This window comes from Humulus lupulus, chromosome 9 (assembly GCF_963169125.1).
Source record: "Humulus lupulus chromosome 9, drHumLupu1.1, whole genome shotgun sequence".
NCBI lineage: Eukaryota > Viridiplantae > Streptophyta > Magnoliopsida > Rosales > Cannabaceae > Humulus > Humulus lupulus.
This window is the reverse complement of record NC_084801.1, coordinates 46,957,834-46,976,627: the sequence shown is the minus strand read 5'-3', so window position 1 is coordinate 46,976,627 and position 18,794 is coordinate 46,957,834. Positions and strand designations below refer to the sequence as shown.

The 18,794-nt window shown below is 41.0% G+C and overlaps 1 non-coding gene across 1 annotated transcript; it reads right to left on the bottom strand.

Moving 5' to 3' along the window:
- Window positions 1–17,135: 17,135 nt before the first annotated feature.
- LOC133802935 (small nucleolar RNA R71) lies at window positions 17,136–17,242 on the bottom strand. The gene has a single exon (XR_009877678.1). It is a non-coding gene; the product is annotated as a small nucleolar RNA R71 (small nucleolar RNA).
- Window positions 17,243–18,794: the final 1,552 nt, after the last annotated feature.

Genomic DNA, 18,794 nt, shown 5'->3' with positions numbered 1-18,794 from the left:
AGTATTAAGCTTCAAAGGTGTGATCAAAGAACTAGGGTTCCTGAGTTTCACAGGCCTTGAAGGAATCAAGCAATACAAATGATGGATAATAGTATTATGATTCAGAAAGCAAAAGATTCATCCTCTTCCTTGAGCTATTTTTTGTGTATTTATAGGCTCAAGAAGGATTACATGAATTAGGAAATAATATCTATCCTTATTAAACGGATCTACAAGTCATAATGAAGAGATATTCTCGGATATCATTACAACTGTACAGATCTTTTACACAAATGAATGGAATATACGACCAGGCTGACCGTATATAAAACTTGATCTTTTCATGTGGAAACAATGCTGGTCAATAGGCGAGCTGTATCTCTGCTATGTGTCCGCCACGTGTCGAAAATCCTTGCCACATCATCAGCAGCTGATTTATGGATAAATATTTGCCCCCTAAGTTTATTTATTGCGACCACCAATAAGTAAACTTAGGAAACTAACTTTTCGCATGCCCCACGAAATCTGTCAGAGCCTCTCGTGCGTTCTTGAAAACTATGATCTATTCATGTCCAATCATGCCTTTTCAGTTTCCAAGTAACCTTTCCGACGACTGTTAAACTCCCCCATGCTTTGAAAAAGGTAACTCATGATTACCCCTTTTCATCACATCTCAGCCTCTATAAATAATCCTCTCATTTACCTTTAACTCTTTACACGCCATCCTTTGCCAAGAACTCTCAAGAACTATATTTCAGAGCTCGAAACTTCAAGATCTCAGTCGCTTTGCTAAGGATCTTTCGCCTGTAAGCCCAAAGCTATTCCTTTTCAGAATCTCCAATCTTCATCCCGGTAAATTTCTTCGACGTTGAACTCTTTGAAATGCCATGCATACTGCTTCTGTGCTCTGAAAATTTTTGTGTTCTTGGGTAGAAATTTGTGAGGATTTTTCATATACCATTTGATGCGTGATAGGGTAGTGTAGTTTTTCTCTGCAAAAGTTAGGAATCAGTTTGATAGTCAAGAACATGGGTTTAGGGTGTAAAATCGAAGTAAAAATTCAACTTTTAGGCCAGCTAAAAAACTAGGTTTTTCCCGCCCCTTCGGAGTTGAAAAAGATTTTTTCAGAATAACTTTTTCCTTTTACTTTTTGATCCGTTTTTCAAACTGCTCGCATAAAACTTAGTGTTTCGGTTAAAATGTTGCTGGTCGTAGACGCAAGCAACGTTATTCCAACTTTCACATATGCTCCCAGGCTGTGCGTCTTATCTCCTCCTTTGTCTGTTTGCAGTTTATATGCAAGACCCGTGGGGAGGAGAAAGACCCATCGACGATGACTTGCTAGCTCAACTACTCGAGGACGAAGAACAACCCTCGACATTGATACCTAATATTCCTTTTTCTCGTACCAATCCAAACACTTCCCCAGTCTTGACCCAAAACATGGCTCGCACCAAAACCAAGGCCCAGAAAAGGAAAAACTCTAGCCCTTCTCATCAGCCTGCTGCTTCGGCTGATGCTCCCTCGACCAGTGGTCGAGATGAAAATGCTCCCGACCCAAATATCCAAAGACATGCCCGCACTCGACACGCCATTCAGCCGGATGTGGAGTGGTATGTAGTCCCTGAAAGTAGGGTGATGATCAGAATAATCACCAACTACATAAGGAAATATGGTCTGCCAAGGGTGACCCTAGTCAAGCCCAACCCAGACCAAAGGGCTAATCTGCCTAGAGGTGGCTTTAGCGCCTAATCGCGGTTTCATATTGAGGTAGGGGCCACCTTGCCTCTTCACCCATTCTTTCAGGGGGTAGCCAACTATTTTGGAGTTGCCCCTTTTCAAATAACCCCGAATGGATATAGGATGCTTGCTGCACTCTATATCTTGTACAGCCAGAAGAAATGGCATGTGCCATCGCCTCATGAGGTCAACTACCTGTTCGACCTCAAATCTAACCCCAACCATGAAGGCACGGGGTTCTTCCACTTTTGTTATCAGGAAACTGGGCGCACTTTCCTGGCTGACACAACCCACATTTCAAACGTGGGGAGGTACTACCAAGAGTACTTCCTTACGAGTGACCTTGTCGCGGACAACCTGACTTTCGCACGAGGAGGTAAAACTTTCATATCGTTGGCTGACTTCTTCACTTAGTGTTGTTCTCCAAAATGTCTTAAACTTTTGATGTCTTCCAGAACCATGGCTGCAACCAAACCCAACTCCGGGCATGGAGTCGAGATCGACACTCTTAGCCAGCATGACTGATGCTGAAAAGAGTGTCAAGAATCTGGTTATAGAGGCTAACCTAAGGTTTGCTGGCCTTTGGGCCCCTCAACCGGACATGAGGGGGCCCTCGGCAGGGAGTGCTTGCGCGGAAGAAGAACTCGAGCAGCAACCTCAAGCATCACCTCCACGGAGGAGACCGACTGGGGTAACGATCAGGGAACCTGCTGGCACTCCTCCAGCAGAGTAGCCCTTGGCCCCCGTAGGGAAAGGAAAGAAGAAGGCCACCGAGCCTGCCGACCTCTCTGAGGATTCGTCAGATGATAACAGTATAGTTATTTCACTTTCAGAAAATTTGCCAATTACCTGTCATCTCTTCGACGGGGACGACAAATTTAAATATGCTCCACACTTAGGGCCACACTTCTTCATGTCAAAGAATGAGTGTAAGGCTAGTAGAGTCTGTAGTGTACCAACCAGTAATAATAGCTCGGGTATTGGACTTTGCAATCCTTTTTTGTTCCTTTTTCTGATGTAATGTGTATGTTCATTCATGTGATCTCACTGTTTGACTTTGGTTTTTCTTTTCACATATGGACTCCACTAATGTGTTTGATCTTTACAGCACCCCAGAGGCTGCTGCTGCCCCTCCAAGCAAGAAGAAGACCAGTAAGAGACATACTGAGGAGAGCAGCAAAGTGCCTCAGACGATGAAGGCCCATAACGCAGGCCCTTCGGAGGAGAGGCCCTCTGCCACCGCGACTCCACCTTCTCCCTGTGAGCAGCAAACTCCATCTGTTGCGGCCAGGTCGACTCATTCTCCTGCTGCCCCATCTGACCAACCCCAGCAGGGAGATCCTGCTTCAACTGGGAACTTGATGGTTGGTCGTGCCTTTAGACTGATCAGGGAGAGGATCACCAAAATCGCTAAACACGACCGCTGCCGAGAGGCAATGGCTGCTACAGAGTTGATGGAGGTTGACCCAATCCTGAACCGTGCCCTGAACGAGTTCACCAGTGTAAGTTATCTTATTTTGTGGAAATAGGTCCTCTTTAGTTTACTGTTTGCTTAACTTCTGTTCTAACTGCAGGCCATGCTAACCCTTACTGTCGGCCACATCTTTCTGGGTGGCATCATCGAGCAGGCCAGGGCTTTGGAGCAATGGCACGAGGATGAACTCAAACCTACTGAGGCCAAGTATGATGATCAACTGGCAGCGGTGACTGAGGAGAAGGCCCAACTAGCTAAGGAGTTTGAGGAGAAGCTGAAGTCTCTGGAAAAAGCCCGCGAGCAAAGTAACCAATACAAGGAGTCCAACCGCTTTAACTTTAAAGTGGCTAAACAGCTTGAGATAGACTGGATCGCGAGCAGGCAAGAAACAAGAGATCTGGAGGGCCGGGTTGAAGAGTTGGAGAAAACCAACGCCGGCAACTTGGAGAGGTACAAAAATGCCACCCTGAGGTGCTTCTACAATTTTTGGAAGCACAATCAAGGTGCCAACTTTGACTACCTTCCTGAGAATGTGAGGGAAGATGAACTGGCTCGCTGTGCGGCTCAGTTGGCTGAAGAAGAAAGATCGAGGTCCCTACTTCCCCTGAAATCTCGCTGGTCGCCGGGATGGAGGGTGCGGACAACGAAGCTGCGGGTGTTGTCAACCAGAATCTTCCCCAGGATCCTCCAGCTCCTCAAGCTTCTTAGTCTTTTCTTTATATTTCTTTCTTTTTTAATTGCACGACCTATGGGTCGTGATGTAAAGACAATATAAGTTTTTGGTTTTGCTGCATGGGCAGCTCTTACTTTTACTTTGAACAATTACATCCAAGCAATTACTGCTTGAGGTGTAAAAGGATCGCTTTGATGTTATAATATATTTGCATATTATTATAACATCTAATTGTTCGCATGACCGAACTTCGCGTAGCACTTTGGTTTGATTTAACAAAATATCAAAATTTTGAAAAATACTCTAAGTGTCGTAGCATGCTTTCACTTATTTTGCTCATGTGTTTACATACCTTTTAACGATATGCTTTGCTTACTTGTACCTTGTATGCCCCCCAAGTGATCGGGGAGCTTTAGGTCCTTGGTCACTTGCCTTGACTAGAACCTTCCTGAACATTACTGCTCGTAGCAATATGATTAGAATTATAATACAGCAAAACAACACACATAATGAGCAAATACTTGTAATAAATACAATAGTTGGCAAGAAATGACTGGCTGAGCATAGTCCCTTTTATTCTCGTAGTAAAGGGACAAAACATGTCTTTACGAGTGATCAATAAGATCTTACACATAACTTGTAAAAAGTAAAATTTATACAAGCCAATTCTTTAAGAAAATTGTTCATTGATAATACTTGCGCAGGTGTTCTCCATTCCAATATCGAGGAACGAGATCTCCGTTTAAGCGTGCAAGTTTATAAGTGCCTGGGTGAAGGACTTCATCAATCTAGTAAGGCCCTTCCCAATTTGGCCTGAGTACTCCAGCAAGTGTTAAGGAAAACTCTTCGGAGCACAAGGTCTCCAACATTGAATTTTCTTTCTCGCACTTTAGAGTTGAAATACCGAGCGACCTTCTGCTAGTATGCAGCTACTCGGAGCTGGGCTTGTTCACGCCTTTCATCAATCAAGTCCAAGGATTCCATCAGTAACTGGCTGTTAGAATTCTGGTCGTATGTTAATCTACGGTGCGAGGGTGGATCCAACTCGACAGGCAACATGGCTTCATACCCGTATGCCAAGGAAAACGGGGTATGACCTGTTGCTGTTTGGTGGGAAGTTTTGTACGACCAGAGGACTTCAGGCAACTGTTCTAGCCATGCTCCCTTGGCTTCCTCAAGTCTTTTCTTCAGTGTATCCTTCAGCGTTTTGTTAACTGCTTCGACTTCCCCGCTCGCTTGGGGATGAGCGACTGAAGAAAAGCTTTTGATAATGTCCTGACGTCTACAGAAGTCCGTGAATAGATCACTGTAAAACTGGATGCTGTTATCTGAGACTATTTTCTTTGGTAATCCATAGCAATAGATGATGTTTTTGACTACGAAGTCAAGCACTTTCTTCGTCGTTATGGTCACGAGTGGCTCAGCTTCGGCCCATTTGGTGAAGTAGTCTACGGCAACCACCACATACTTTACACCACCTTTCCCCGTAGGCAAAGATCTGATTATATCTATTCCCCAACCTGCAAAGGGCCATGGACTCTGCATATTCTTTAACTCATTAGGAGCTGCTCGTGGGATTTTAGAAAACCTTTGACACTTGTCACATTTTCACATGAACTCCATTGAGTCTTCATTCATGGTTGGCCAGAAATATCCCTGCCTCAGGATCTTCTTTGACAGGCTTTGCCCCCCAGCGTGGTCCCCGCAAAAGCCTTCGTGTACCTTCTTCATCAATTCTTTGCCTTTCTCCTTTGTTATACATCTAAGGAGTGGCAGTGAGTATCCCCTTCGGTTCAAGATTCCATCAACCAGGATATACCTAGCAGCTTACTGCTGAAGGATCCTAGCTTTGTTTCTGTCCGCTGGTAGCACGCCGCTTGATAGATACTCTACATATGGCACCATCCATGTGTCCGTCATCTGGATGACCAGAGTGGTTTCTGCTGCTTGAATGCTAGGCACGGATAGTCGCTCGACTGGCACTATGTTCAGAGTGTCATCGTCCTTTGCAATTGCCAATTTTTCCAAAGTGTCCGCGTTGGAATTCTGATCGCGAGGTACTTGCTGGAGAGTGTATCTGTCGAACTGGGCTAACAAATCCTTTCCTTTGTTCAGATAGGTGACCATCTTCAATCCTCGCGCCTAATATTCTCTCAGTATTTGATTCACGACTAGCTAAGAATCACTATAGATGTCAAGCACTTTTATGTTCATATCCTTAGCTAACCGCAGTCCAACGAGCAATGCTTCATATTCAACCTCATTGATAGAGGCAGTGAAGTCAAATCTTATTGCACAGTGAAATCGATGCCCTTCCGGCGTTATCAATATCACTCTTACTCCTGCGTGGGATTCGTTAGATGAACCGTCTGTGAATAATTTCCACGAGGGTGCTTGGATTTGACATTCAAGCTCGCTGGGCTCCTCGATCTGCTTGCCACCCGCGGGCTTTGTGAACTCGGCGATGAAGTCAGCTAAGGCTTTTCCTTTTATCGCTACTCGTGGCAGGTAAGAGATGTCGAATTGCCCTAGTTCGACTGCCCACTTTAGTAATCTTCTGGTAGCCTCTAGCTTTTGTAGGACTTGCCGAAGAGGTTGGTCAGTCAATACTATAACTGGATGAGCTTGGAAGTATGGCCGCAGCTTCCTAGAGGCCAATACTAAGCAATAGGCTAACCTCTCAATGGGGGGATATCTCAATTTCGCTCCGATCAGCCTTTTGCTTACATAATAGACAGCTTTCTTCTCTTACCAGAACAGCACTAGCAGCGTAATCCTTGATCGCCAGGTAGATGAACAAAGTCTCTTTATCGATCGGCTTTGACAAGATGGGTGGCTGCGCCATATGCATTTTCAATGCTTGAAAGGCCTATTCGCACTCATCTTTCCATTCAAATATCTTATTGCCTCTGAGTAGATTGAAAAATGGGACGCACTTGTCCGTTGATTTTGAAATAAATCTACTTAGAGCAGCGATTCTCCCGGTCAAGCTTTGGACATCCTTAATCTTCACTGGTGACTTCATCTCGATCAGGGCTTTTTATCTTCTCGGGATTAGCTTCAATTCCTCTTGAGTTAACTATGAATCCCAAGAACTTCCTTGATCCAACTCTGAAGGAACATTTAAGGGGATTTAACTTCACCCTATATTTATTCAGGACGTTGAAGCATTCCTGCAAATCCCTTACAAGTCTTTCTGCCTTCTTCGACTTAACCAGCATGTCGTCGTGTAAACCTCCACGTTTGCACCGATCAGCTCCTTAAACACGTGGTTGATGAGTCTCTGGTAAGTCGCATCAGTGTTTTTCAAACCAAAGGGCATCACTTTGTAACAATAGAGCCATGTATCTGTTCGAAAGCTAGTGTGATCCTCATCAGGGGGATGCATACTAATCTGATTATACCCAGAGTATGCATCAATGAATGAGAGGATCTCTTGTCCTGCAGTGGCATCGACCAGCTGGTCGATCCTCGGGAGTGGGAAACAGTCTTTGGGGCAGGCTTTATTGAGGTCTGTGAAATCCACGCACGTATGCCACTTCCCATTCGGCTTAGGCACGATTACGGGATTGGAGACCCACGATGGATAAAACGCCACCCTGATGAACCCATTCTCCTTCAGCTTCTCGACTTCTTCCTTCAAAGCTTTTGATTGGTCTTTGTCGAGCAGCCTTCTTTTTCTGTTGCACAGGTGGAAAGCTTTTGTCAATGTTCAGGATATGGCTGATGATTTCAAGATCTATCCCAACCATGTCTTTATGTGACCAGGCAAAGACGTCCTGGTTCCACTTTAAGAACTCCACCAGTGCTTGTTTTGTTGTTGTCTCTAAGTTTTTACCGACTTTCACAATTCTAGTCGGATTTTCCTCATCGAGTTGGACCTCTTCAAGGTCCTCGATGGGGCCTACTTCTTCTTCAAAATCCCCAAAGCAAGGATCTAAGCTCTATCCTCACTTTGAATAGCACCCTATTTGGTGAGATTATCACCCGAGTGGGCTTGAACATCAGTTGCCATTTGTAACTCCTTCACAGCGGCATCCCTCGATACACCCTTTTTTGCCTTGGCGATCGAGGCGTTGTAGCATTCTCTCGCCTCCCACTGGTTTCCCAACATGTATCCTACGCCTGCGTCCGTTGGGAATTTCATGGCGAGGTTCCATACAGAAGTGACGGATCGAAGGTCAACCAGAATCGATCTCCCTATCACAGCATTATACGCCGAAGGACAATCAACTACTATAAAAGTAGTGAGTAATGTCTTGTTAGCAGGCGCAGTACCTGCTGTGACTGGGAGTCTAATTGACCCTACTGGGGGGAGCCCTTCTCCGGAAAAACCATAAATGGTTTGGTTGCATGGCTCCAGGTCCTTAACGGACAATTTCATCCTTTCCAGCGAGGACTTATATAGGATGTTGACTGAACTTCTTGTATCGACCAACACCCTTTTCACCATCATATTTGCGATTTGTACATCCACGACCAGCGGATCGGAGTATGGGAATCGCACATGCTGGGCGTCGTCGTCAGAGAAGGCGATTAGTTCCTCCTCTGTTCGAACCTTTTTTGATGCACGATCCTCGACACTCATCATCTCGACGTCCTGATTGTGGCATAGGGTTCGAGCGTATCGTTCCCTTGCTTTTCCACTATCTCCTACAAGATGTGGGCCTCCACAGATGGTGAGTATGGTACCTGGCACGGGAGCTGGCTGTAAAGGTGGCGAGCGCTGGTGTGCAGCCGCCGACTCGTTGCCCCCTTGAGCCTCTCGCTGAGAACCTCCCACGGCTCGTACATATATTCTTAAGTGTCCCTGTCTTATCAGGAACTCAATCTCATCCTTCAACTGGTTACACTCATTGGTGTCGTGCCCGTAGTCGTTATGGTAATGACAAAACTTTGTTGAATCTCTCTTGGAGATATCTTTTCTTATGGGTGCGGGTCATCTGTAGGGCACGCTCGAGCTGGTCCCTTGGAAAACTTCGGCTCAGCTTTCAACAAGGGCGGTGTAATTGGTGAATTTCGGTTCATACCGATTATTTTTGGGGCGCTTACTCTCGAAGGCTGAGAGTTCGCCACTTGCCCGCTTTCCACCATTCTTTTTGTTTCCATTCCCATTGCCCTTGCCATTGCCATTGGGCATAGACCCATTGGCGGCTTTGGCGGGTTCTTCTTTGGGCCCCTTGTCTTTTGCTGGCAATTTACCTTCATTGGCGATCGCGTCTTCGAGCTTGATGTACCGATCAGCTCGATCTAAAAACTCCTGGGTACTTTTAACCCCATGCTTCTTGAAGCTACTCCAGAGAGGGGAATGACGCCTAACCCCAGCGGTTAGGGCCATCATCTTGCCTTCATCGCCCACAGTCTTGGCTCCTGCTGCAGCTCGCATGAAGCGCTGAACGTATTCCTTCAAAGGCTCCCCCTCTTTCTGGCGTATCTCCACCAGTTGGTTCGCCTCGGTGGGGTGCACGCGACCCGCGTAGAACTGTTCGTAAAACTCCTTTATGAATATCTCCCAGGATACAATACTTGCAGGAGGGAACTTAAAGAACCACTCCTGAGCAGCATCAAAAAGGGTCGCTGGGAAGATCCTGCAGCGAGCATCTTCAGAGACTTTCTAAATGTCCATCTGTATCTCAAATTTGTTTACATGAGATACTGGGTCTCCATACCCGTCAAATATTGGCAGAGTTGGCATCTTGAACTTGCTGGGGGTTTATACCACAACAATTCTTTGAATGAAAGGGGTGCCTCTCCTCCGATCGTACTCGATGTGCGATGTCCGCCCCCCGACCAGCTGCTGCACAACCTGGTTCAGGGCATCGATTTGAGCCTGAACGACTTCAGGGATTGCTGGGGCCTCTGTTGCCGAGGGAATGTACTCATCGTGCCTTTCTCGGCGGTCATTGAGTACATCCCTCAAGTCATCGTCTCTTCGCCACTGCTCGCTGGCTCTGAGTCGGCTAAAGACGTTATTTTTTCTGGGCTGCCCCCCAGCATTATGTCCTGCTTGTCGGTCCTTTCTTAGTGGGGGGCTTCTGCCTCCATCTCTCTCCTCGTTCCTCCGACCAGCATTCCCTCTGCCTGAGTCGGCCTCATTGTAGCCGTGGCCATCTCTGAACCTTGACTGGCTGTGGTGGGACCGACTATTTCCTCTGTTGCCTCCTTGGGCTGGCATATCCTGGGTGTTAGGGGGAGGCCTGCGTTGGTCGGTGGGTCCCCGTGCATTGTCATGCCATGGGGGAGCCCCTGACCGCAGAGCCTGTCTCCGAGTTCCTTCTGTTGGGAGAAGGACACTGCCCCCTGCTCGGTGGATGTGGATCTTCACCCCCTGGATGTCTAGGGCTACGGGGCAGTTGCCCGGCCCTATTCTGCCTCGGGCGCGGGGGATTGCCTCGACCAACCTGAGACGAAGGCTGGGTCTCAGGATCCCTAGGTGGGATATCATCCTGAGGCATTGGTGGCTGCTCCGGCCTCTGAGGGCTTGTTGGCTGGAGTGGAGGGCTAGGATTGGGACCTCTTTGAGGTGGCCCACTTGGGGGTTGATCAAGCTGAGAGGCAGGCGCAACCTGATTCCTAGCTAACTGGAGGGCTGCTTCAAGGGCTGCCATGGCATCCCTCTGACGACGGTCCATCTCCGCCTATCTCTCGCTCAACTCTCCCTCTGCTGTGACGCCATTATCTCGGCGGAACTCTCCTGATTGGCCCTCAGAGCGGCCAATTCATCTTGCAACACCCCTAGTGTTGTCTTCAAGGTCTCAGAGTCCACTTCCTCCTCATCAAATTCCAAATGAGGTTCATCTTCAGCCACATTTGGGGGAGGAGGTTGGGATGGTGCAGCAGCAGCCTGTCCAGTCCTCTTGGTGGTCTTTGCCATTAGATTCTCTCGAATTCAAGGCTCTCAATGAAAGCACCAGAATGTTGACCCTAATTTTGGTCAACGACACGGAGTCTAGAAAACGACAAGAAAGTAATATATAACTTAAGAAAATGATCTAATGGAAAAACAATGAACACAGCGATTTATAGTGGTTCGGTCCCAGTGATTGGTAATAACCTACGTCCACTTGATACTATTATTAGTATTGAGCTTCAAAGGTGTGATCAAAGAACTAGGGTTCTTGAGTTTCACAGGCCTTGAAGGAATAAAGCAATACAAACGATTGATAATAGTATTATGATTCAGAAAGCAAAAGATTCATCCCCTTCCTTGAGCTATTTCTTGTGTATTTATAGGCTCAAGAAGGATTACATGAATTAGGAAATAATATCTATCCTTAGTAAATGGATCTGCAAGTCATAATGAAGAGATATTCTCGAATATCATTAAAACTGTACAGTTCTTTTACACAAATGGACGGAATATACGACCAGGCTGGTCGTATATAAAACATGATCTTTTCATGTGGAAACAATGCTGGTCGATACATGTTCGCCACGTGTCGCAAATCCTTGCCACGTCATCAGCAGATAATTTATGGATAAATTAGAACAAAGTAAAAAAAATTTAAATTGTTCATAAAAAAATTAAAATTCCAAATAAAACTAAAATCGAGCTCCATCTATATCCAGCATCTGGCTCATAGTTAACTTCTTTGTGGAAAGATTCTTAACCTACGATGAAGAGCAAGACTATAGTCAGTGGCATGTGTGAGTACAATAATCACCAAAAAATATATGTAAATTATCTTTACCATCATTTATTTTAAACGATTAGACATAGCAGCTTCTTTAGCTTCGTCTATAATCGAGTTCCATATATCATAGATGGCATAAAAACAATAGAAGACCCAAAAGATGGAGATGTAGGTTCTACATGAAGCCTTGGTATTATTTTTATTTATTTTGTAAATTATTGCAAGTGTTGTAATTTTTCTAGAAATAACTGAAACACCTGGCTCGCATTTATTTACTTATTTATTGTTTTTTATTTATTTATTGAAATGTTTAAATGTATTAAAAGTGTTTAATAATATTGTCATTCATTATAACATGTCATTTATATTACCCACACAACATATCTAATTCAAGCATACATCTCATATCGAGTAGAAACATGTTTGAATTAGAAACGTCCTCTTTGATTATATGCATTAGATGAATCATATAATTATTCTAGATTAATCTAGAACAAAGTGGTAAATTGATTTTAAGTGCTAATTTCAAGACCTATTTGATAATTAATTTTATTGAATATGCAAATGATATTCTAAATAATTAGAGCATATATTGACTAGATATTCAAAGGGCCTATTTAGTAAGATGATTAAATCTTGTTTAATGATTTAAATACTTAATGAGATTAGTAATTATTAGAATATCATTTGGTAAATTAATTAGTATAATTTAATTAATTAAAAAGCATAGGATGTTTTGAGAAAACATATATTAAAAAATAGTGAATGGAGAAGGGGTAATAACAATAACTCCTATGGTCTCCATTATTAGTTAATACTGATGTTTCATGGAATGGGCCTCGAGGTTCCTTTGTTTGCATTCCCCTAATGAAGGTTTCTGACTGTGTTATTATTCAAGGTTAACTTCTATATAGAATAGGATTGATGATGTATTTCAAGTTTGAGTGACCCTAAGGTATTCTCTTGAATTAAGTCATTAATCTAAAATAATGGGTTACACTCACCAAGCTTAACTAGGCTTTCGAGCGGACTAGTTAATCTTGACCAAACTAGCGGTTGTTCATAAGTCAAAAGAGAAAATAGTTGTTTTTAAGTTTTCACTTATGAATTTGAGAAGTGTCTCAAAATTAATTTAAGATTAGTGTGACCTACCCTAAGGTTGGTCCATTAATTTTTAAATTAATTTATCGTGGAATTAGTAATAATAGTTTTTTATGTGTTATTTAAATTTGTTGCATTCATGCATCATATTTACTATTCCAAAAATTATTGATATTCACAATATATGCTAATTCATTTCATGATATTATTTATTTATGTTATAAATCATGCTATTTCCCAAACATACCCTTGATATCTTCCTCGAAAATCTCACAATATATTCACAATATATGACAGGGCGCTGGGGTGGTTGGGCATGCCACAGTCGCAGGCATGGGGGCTCAGGGTGCCGAGAGGGTCTTGGAAAACTTGGGGCTTAGGGCTCGAGATTTTACAATTTTTCAATTAATCAAACTAATGTAGAAAATTAAATTACAAAAAATCCTATGCCCTATATGGCTTACAATTTTGTAGATCTAAAAACATAAAAACAATTCCTAAACCCAAAACACCATACAATTAACGACTCTTAAGAACAAACATTCATCAAAATAAACTTCCATTCATTCATCACATATTACAATAATATAAGAATGCATATTATACCCACACAACAATTAATGCATGCAAAAATTAATGATTGCTCTCATACCAATTGTTGGTAACTCGTTTACCATTCTTATTATAACTTCCTTGATGGGTATTCAGGATATATTTAAATTATAACCATGTGTGCAGCAAAAAGCACGGGCTGTTAGGCCCAGAGATTTAAAAAAAAAATTAACTTTTAATAATCGGCTCCATTAACATGAAATATATTAATCGTAGAAAAATAAAAGATGAAGATTTACCTGTAAAAAAGAACTATCAAGAATCCTCACTATCATTTTGTATCTCCAACGAACATCTAATCCAAAGCAGTTCTTCAAAATACTTAGGCTAAGATCTTCCAAGATGTATCTCTACACCTCAAGATGTGTGTGGGCACTTACAGTAATGGTAAGGAAAAATTTATGATTCACAAGATATTCTCAACACATGAGATTTTGGAATATTAGGTCTAAGACAATTTTCAGGGATAAAAAAAATCATACGATATATTTTTCTCTCTGTCAAAAGTTCTTTGTGAAATTATTTCCATCTAATAGATCTATAAAACAATTAACTGGATTTCAAATTTCAAAATTCAAAATATAAATCAATTATTAAATAATTAAATAAATAAAATAAATATCCAAGACCCATTCATGGACCTTGTTACACAACAACTATAATGCATGCATTGTAGTTGGCATGTAACACATCCCTGATTTCAGGGATGTGTTCCAACCATTTTCTTTTAATTATCATTTAATAATTATTTATTAAAAAATATCTAAACCTGATAACTTATCTATTCAGGTTAATTAAAGAATAAATATCATTTCAAATTCAAATCCAATTTGAATTATAAGAAGAAAAAAATTTCACATTATTTAAATAAATAAAAAAATTAATTCAAAATTAATTATCTTAATTATTTGTATACTATTTTCAAAAATACAATTTTATTTAAAAAAATATATAATTAATTAATTTGTCTCAATTACATATTTCACCATGAATAACAAATTTCTTCCAACTATGTCGTTTTCCTAATTTTCCCCCATTTCAACTCATACCTTGAATAATGTTGATAGAGCCCTCTCAGGGACCTATGGACCTATAATTTCAAGCTCCAAAAAATTTAGATTATTAATTAAAATTCTTTAATATAATATCCTTGATTTATTAATCTCAATATATTCTACTAAATATATGATATTTCACTCTTGTAATTATAGACATTTATTTATTGAGTATTTTTAAATATATAAAAAGTGTCTATCGATGTAATCACTACATACAATTCAATCATTTATTAATGGTTCATGATTAAAGTATGACTTAATGACTATTTAAACTCATTAATTATATTTTGTTTCCTTTAGTACCATTAACATTACTAGCGAAGGTTAATTCATAAAGTAATTTATGAATTTGAGCTCAATAACCTTTCAGTTCTAAAAGCCAACCCTTAAGAGAACCATTATTCAATTCATCTAAGAAAGGTATAGATTCCATATCTGCATCTTATGTCCCAATCCATTTACATCAATGAGCTCCCAAAACAAAAGTTTTCAGTCTGATCATTCTAACAAACCATAACGAGTGAATCAAAGAACTCATATGACATAAATAGAAGTTCATAATAACTTCATAATTAATATCAATTTGTATATGACCATCTTATTGATATGTTTAATTAATACTTATAATGTAAACAATATTAATCAGTATTAATAACATATCGAGTCTCATTCATGTATAACGACTTTATACAAAGTACCTCCACTAAGATGTCCCACTACATCAGTAATCCGGATCTAGATTACATGTATCAGATAACTTCATTTTAGTGTCGTTTTAGAATGTGTTTTTGTGGTAATCTTGAGTCTTTATGTTTTTTTTTGCGCAAGATTACGCTTTCGTTTGTCTTTGTTGTAGGTTGGTGTTAGGCTATTTTTAGCCTACTTTCTAAGGGTCTTGATTCATGTTTTATTGTTGTGTTTGCATGTTGTCGAGAGTGGATTTATGCTTGTTTTTCATGATTTCATGTTTAAGCACAAGAATGGTTCAAATGGAATGGAACGTGGAGAACAAGTGCTAAACTGGGCTTAAAAGTGTTCAAAGTAGGATATCAAATCGCTGGTGTCCATTACAGCCACGACGAGGTCAAAAATCAGATTGGAAGTGGAAATCTCAAATCGCATTAGAATCGCGGCGCAACTATTTGGGCCGCGACACTTGGGTGTATTTGAGCCGCGGCGAGCCCGTTTTCTAGAAATTCTAGAAATCCCAATTTTTGAGTGGCGCCGCGACGCTGTCTTCCGTACGATTTACGAATTTTCCACTTAAAGAAGGGCATTTTAGTAATTGGGGGAGAAAAAATTATTAGGTCATCGTTTTTAATTAGAAAAATCACGATTTAAAGTGGGAGACTTTTTTTTAGAAGAGAGAAAACAAAAAAAAAAGAGTGAATTCGAGATCAAGCTTTGGAGCAATTATGACAACTGCGAATCTAGTTTCTTTTCTACTCTTTTATTTTTTTATTTTTATTATGTCTTTTATGGATTTGATTATGAACATTTCAATGGAGATTATGAGATAAACTCCAATTTAGGGTTTTAATGGAGATTGTCTGAAGTTTTCAATGGATTAATGCAATTTCAATATTTTTCTTCTATTGATGTGTGATTTATTCATATTTGTTTTTATTACATGTATTTAATCGGCCATCCTATGCATGATTTATGATTTCAATACAAAATCTGAAATGTGAGTGTTGGGAATTCTCTAATTGAATAAACATAGCTTTCGACATAAAACGAGAGTATTTGTGTGGCTTGTGTAGCTTTAGGATTATTTCTTAATGCTGATTATGTGTGTGTTATGCCTCAAAAATGTAGGATAGTGCCTTAAAATGTAGAATCTATATGTCTTAATCAGAATATAGGTTATTTTATAATCCTTTATCACATTAGGTAGAAGAAGAAGATTGGTTTGCATTATTGAAATAGTAAGTGGAAGCAATTGAAATTAATTTCCCTACATTTCATTTCTTGATTGAATCTTGTTTATTGTTTCGTTAATTATTTATTGCTTAGATTATTTAGTTTAAACAATCCATTTATCAATAGCCAAATAGAAACAAAAATTAAATTAATTGGTACTTAGCTACAGTCCTTGTGGGAATGATCTCACTTAGATGAGTTATTACTTGTAAAGACGATACATATACTTGCGTGTTGGATTTTTCACAACAAGCTTTGGTGTCGTTGTTGAGGACTGTTTTTAGCTAATATTAAAATAGTTTATTTTATTCTAATTTGGTATTTTATTTTCAGTTTTACTAATTTTGTCATTGTCTAAATTTTTCTCAACTCAGGTTACAGGTAGTTTATGTGACGCCAAGGCCCTGCTATTCTAGTGCCTGTTGATCCTGAAATAGAGAAGGCTTATAGACTGAATAGACGGAAGAAAAGGTTAGAAAGGAGGGTTGAGACTACCATGGCAGATCCAGCGATTAATAATAATGGGTTGAACGGGGGTGATGTTGAGGATCAAGCTAATGGTCAGAATCCACCAGCCAGAAGTTTGAGGGACTATGTGTTGCTTACTGTGACAGGGGTTCAGTATTGTATCAGACCACCCGCTGTTGATGCCAAATTTTGAAATCAAGCTTGTCATACTCCAAACGGTTCAATCCACTGTTCATTTCGTGGGATTACCAACTGAAGACCCCAATATGCATCTTGCTAACTTTGTTGAGCTCTTTCAGACATTTAAAATGAACAGAGTTAGTGACGATGCCATCAGATTAAGGTAATTTCCATTCTCTTTAAGGGACCGAGCTAAGATTTGGTTGGTATCTCTGCCACCTAATTCGATCACCACATGGAATGGCCTCGCTCAGAAATTTCTCTCAACGTTTTTCCCTCCTGTGAAGGCAGCTAAGTTGAGAGGAGAGATCAATAATTTTTATCAGCTGGAGGGTGAGTCTCTTTATGATGCTTGGGAGAGATTTAAAGACTTGTTGAGAAAGTGTTCCCACCATGGTATTGAGAAGTGGATGCTAGACCAAAATTTCTATAATGGTTTGTGCGGTACTACTCACACCATTATTGATGCAGCAGCAGAGGGTGCTTTTATGAGCAAGAGAGTCAATGAGGCATATGAACTGTTGGAAGAAATGGCCATGAACAATTATCAGTGGCCTAGTGAGAAGGGAAATCCAAAGAGAGTGGCTGGAATGCATGAGATTGATGCCATCTCTATGCTTAGTTCTCAGGTAGCTACTCTTACAAAACAGCTACAAAACAATATTGTGGCAGTCCCAGTGATGCAAGCTCAAGTGATGTGTGAACTATGTGGGGGACCCCATTCTTTTGAACAGTGCTAATTTGGGGATATGAACAATTTTCTATTAAAGCAAGCACAAGCAATAGGGAACTTCCCAAGGCCCTCCAACAACCCATATTCCATGAGTTACAATCCTGGGTGGCGGAATCACCCAAATTTTTCTTGGACAAGTGGTCAAGGTAGTCTGCAGCACTTTCAGCAGAGCCAACCTCAGTAACCAAGGCCTCCTCCTGGATTTTTTCAGTAGCAACAATTGAGACCTACACAACAACCGATGCAAACAAAACAAGATGGTTAGCCTGATTTGTTAACTTAATTTATGACAGAAATGAGGTCATCAATTCAAAGCTTGGAAACTCATATTGGACAGTTGGCCACGTTAATGGCAAGTTGAGCTCAAGGTAACTTGCCAAGCACTACTGAAGTGAATTAGAAAGGAAATCTAAATGAACAGTGTCAGGCTATTACCTTGAGGAGCAGAACAATGTATAAGGGGCCAAGTATGGAGAAGAAAATTGAGCAGAAGCAGGATCAACAGGCACCTACTATTGACAACAATTAGAAAGGTGAAGAGAAGGTTACTGAGAATCTTCCAGAAAAATAAGTGGTACCTCCAGTGTCTATAGATCTTCACATCAAAATTCCATATCCACAGAGACTACAAAAGAATCGTCTTGACAAGAGGTTTGCAAAGTTCTTAGAGGTATTCAAGAGTTTTAATATCAACATCCCATTTGCAGAAGCGTTAGAACAGATGCTCAGTAACATTAAGTTCATGAAAGAGATCTTATCAAAGAAGAGAAAGATGGAGGACTACGAAACTGTCGCATTGACAGAAGAGTGCAACGCTATTCTTCAAAGGAAGCTTCCACAGAAGTTGAGGGATCCTGAAAGTTTCACAATCCCATGCCCAATTGGTAACTTTGAGTGTAAGCACACACTATGTGATTTGGGAGCCATCATCAATCCCATGCCTCTATCAGTATTCAAAAGACTTGGTTTGGGTGAGGCAAAGCCAACCACTGTTACACTACAGTTAGCGGATCGATCATTGGCTCATCTGAGGGGGATCATAGAAGATGTGTTAGTAAAGGTCGATAAGTTCATATTCCCAGCAAATTTTATAGTTTTGGATATGGAGGAAGATACAAATGTGCCAATTATTCTTGGAAGGCCATTCTTAGCAACTAGTACGGCCGTAATAGATGTGCAAAAAGGCGAGTTGAAGTTGCAGGTGCAAAAAGAAGAGGTA